General features: G+C 23.8%; 1 long non-coding RNA gene across 1 annotated transcript; it reads right to left on the reverse strand.

Annotated features, from left to right (window-relative positions):
- Window positions 1–896: 896 nt before the first annotated feature.
- Window positions 897–1,202, reverse strand: LOC135930722 (uncharacterized). Its single transcript, XR_010572869.1, has 3 exons — window positions 1,146–1,202; window positions 1,054–1,095; window positions 897–995 (listed from the first exon to the last, which is right to left on the reverse strand). It is a non-coding gene; the product is annotated as an uncharacterized LOC135930722 (long non-coding RNA).
- Window positions 1,203–3,608: the final 2,406 nt, after the last annotated feature.

The following is a 3,608-nucleotide window of genomic DNA, read 5'->3' on the forward strand; positions in this document are numbered from 1 at the left end:
TTTTCAATTATTGCCCTAAAATATTTGTTTATAGAATAGTTTAAAGAAGAAAAAAAATAAATATATAAATAATATAAAATTTAAAATATATTAAATGATAATTGGATCATATTACAAATTAATAATATATAATTAAATTAGTGACTCAAGGCTTCATACAGATTCAAATTTTTTTTAACTGAATTTTACATTCTAATCCCATACTTATGATGATCATCACTAAAAAGAAAAGAGCAGATAAATTGTTGTTCACATCTATTAACATCTTAAATTTTTTGAATAAAATCGAAATTTAGTATATCACATATTATAATAAATTTAACCTTTAAAATTGATTAAATGAATTGATGTAAAACGCGAGGAATTTAAAAAAAAATTTCATTTAAATAATGTATATTTCGAACTTTTTGAAATATGAACGAATATCTTACTTAGCTCATAAGAGGTAAAATTTTATTATTGATTAGTTTTTATAAAAGCCAAATAATTAGAAAAGTAGCTTAGAGATGGGAATTCATTAATATTTTACGTTTGACCCATCTAGTACCTAAAATACATGAGTTACACCTTGGAATTCTTTTAATATCCCTCATTTGCCTATTGAATGGATTCATCTTAATATTAAATACAAGGGGTTAGGATGATGACTTTTTTAGTTGATGAAACATAAAAATAATCCAAATATTTTATAGCAAGCTTTATTTCTTCAATCGTGACAATCTATAGGTAGATAGGTCTCTATAATGAGTGGAACTGTATATTAAATATACGAATCGACGGATGTGACTATTTAAATTTTCGAAAGGAAACAAAGATAGATTTTCTAAAATTATTAACAAAAAAATTTCTTCGTTTATTGACAAATAATCTTATATTTAAAATATAATATTTAACTTCTGATAAATGAATTTTCTTTGGATACAATCAAATTATAGACTCCTTCAAATAACATCTTTTGGGAAATATTCTGTATGTCAATGTACATTGCTTATATGCTATTAATATTAATTTAGGTATTATAATGGCATTATAAAATAATTTTATAATATTTACTTTTTTCCGAAAAATAGATCTAAATTTAGCCCAACCCATACCCTAAAGATAAAATAGCATAATATTTACATATAAATTAAAATAAATTTTACTACGCTCATTTTTTTTTGCAATTTTGTATTAAGACATTAACATTGGGTCTGGACAAGGGAATCGAACTATAATTATTGTTAAGCATTTTGACCTTTGTAAATTATATACGATTAGTGAATTTCGTAAACTTCAAGCAATCCTTGTACGGTTGCACAAATCGTAACTACAATAACATTCTATCAATAGTAATTTCATGTTTAGTTGATTGATAGTTACATTGGTAACAGCATCATCTTCAATAGTATCTCTATAACCTTCGATTTTATATCTCTCTATATAATTCGAATCAGATGGCATATTATATGTTGAGTTTGAATTAATATTTTCATCGGCGAGAATAGACCATAATAACTTAGGATCCGTATCTCTATAATACTAAGCATCATTAAATTAGAATATGATTTAAACCGATTTTAAAATAACGTTAATATCAAGATTTTAGTCTAATAAATTTTCCTTAAGCCTCAAAATGTTAACAAAAAATCAAAACATTTTGCCAACTTTATGTAAAATTTTGAAGTTTAGATAAATATTTTTTATTTAAATGTTGATTTAGCCTTTTTTTTTAAATTTGACCAAATATTGGTTTCTAACAAAACAGATGTATCAAATTTTATTTTAAAAAGTATCTTCTTTAAACTTTGAAGGACATCATTTCAAGGCTGTAAAATTTAATTTAAGTTTGAAACGGTATACTCTTTAAGTTTATTTCCATTCTATACATGGATGAAATGCAAGGCAAAGTAGTAGCTATTGAATGTTGCGAGAAACAGCAGCCGCACTACAATTTTATAGAAGCGTTAGCTAAATTGCGCTACTTATATATTTACTTTAACGTTTTTAACTAATATTTTAAAATGATGAACATAATATATTATTTCTTTTTAATATTAATAAAGTAAAAAAAAACTGATCATATATGCTCTAATCCTTAAAACTCTTTTATTTGATTATTTAAATCTTTTAATTGAAAAACTAGAGAGAAAATACAATATTTAGGAAGTAGATAGTGTGCAATTTGTTGAAGGTGTGGTTCATATTCTTAGTCTCTACAATAAAAGCCAAATAGCCAATAAAATTGAACATTTTTTGGGGGGAAAATAGCGAAAAGTAGTGAACAGAGATGTCCAATTTCCGGCTCGGCCCGATGATTAAAAAATATATGAGGAGTAAGGTAATTTTTTGTACATATTTTATGAAATGTGATATTTCATAGAAATAATAATGATAATCATCAATGTACAATGTTATATAATTTAACCACTCCGAAAAATTATAAATAAATAGTAGTTTATTTTGGTGTTCAACATCATATAATTTATTTGTTGTTTTTAAAAAAAATTTAAACCAAAGGTGGTCGGGGGTCCTTAGTAAATTAAAACTTAGCAGAACCGGATTTGGCTTCATCGGGCATTAACTAAATTAGAACCGGCCTATGCCTAAAAATTTGCCATTTGCAAACCTCTAGCAGCTATAGGGAAGCTAGCTTTTAAAATCGTTAAAATTACTGGTGTTATACATATATTTTTTAAATGTATTACCGTGGCCTTAAAATCAGTAGTAATTTAATAGATTATTTGAGTACATTACGTCAAGGTAGTATTTGTAAATGTAATTGTAGGTATTGTTTAAGAGGTTTTGAGGCCTCTCCCAAATAACTAAGCCATCCAAAAATTTCAATTGTAGCATTGCTAAATCTTTATAATTATAATAAAACTTATAAATATAGGTTTAATAAAATTTCGTTCACTTAAATTAAACCATTTCGAATAGATAAATTATATATCATTATTTTTAAACCTCTTTAAAATATACTTTTTTAAAATTAGAATAGCCGTTCAAATCATTCTATAAATTATAAATGATAAATCATAATCTATCTAAATAATTTTATATCACAAAGTATTAACCTAATAAAATTAAATATTTGATAAGAAATTATATTATTTTTAAAAATCTCCGCTAGCAGACATGAAATTCACTTGATTATTATTATGATATTATATTACTATTATTATGATATTACATTACTATTATTATGATATAACATTACTATTATTAATTTTTATTAAATGTAAACAATGGTATAATCTAAAAATTAATATATAAATCACGGAATACTTGGAGGAGTTGACGTGTTGATTGAAGGAATAATTGGTTGGGTATCGCATTTGACAAAAGTTTGCTAAAATATAGAATGTGTAATAGGGATTTAAATTATTTTAACTTATAGAAAATGTTATCTACACCGCAGCAATTATCCATAAAAGTACCATCGTGTAATTTGGATTTTTAAGATAAATATAATAATAACAATTTTAAATTATTTTTAGTTTTTTCGAATTTTATTTTAATAAATTTTAAAAGTTATCAATAAAAAATGTTTTAGAGATGTTATGTAGTATGTTCACTTTAACTTATAATTTTTACAAAATATTTATTATATTTGATAAGAAATAATT

This window comes from Gordionus sp. m RMFG-2023, unplaced genomic scaffold, assembly GCF_954871325.1.
Source record: "Gordionus sp. m RMFG-2023 unplaced genomic scaffold, tfGorSpeb1-WG-v2 contig_352, whole genome shotgun sequence".
NCBI classification, from domain to species: Eukaryota; Metazoa; Nematomorpha; class Gordioida; order Chordodea; family Parachordodidae; genus Gordionus; species Gordionus sp. m RMFG-2023.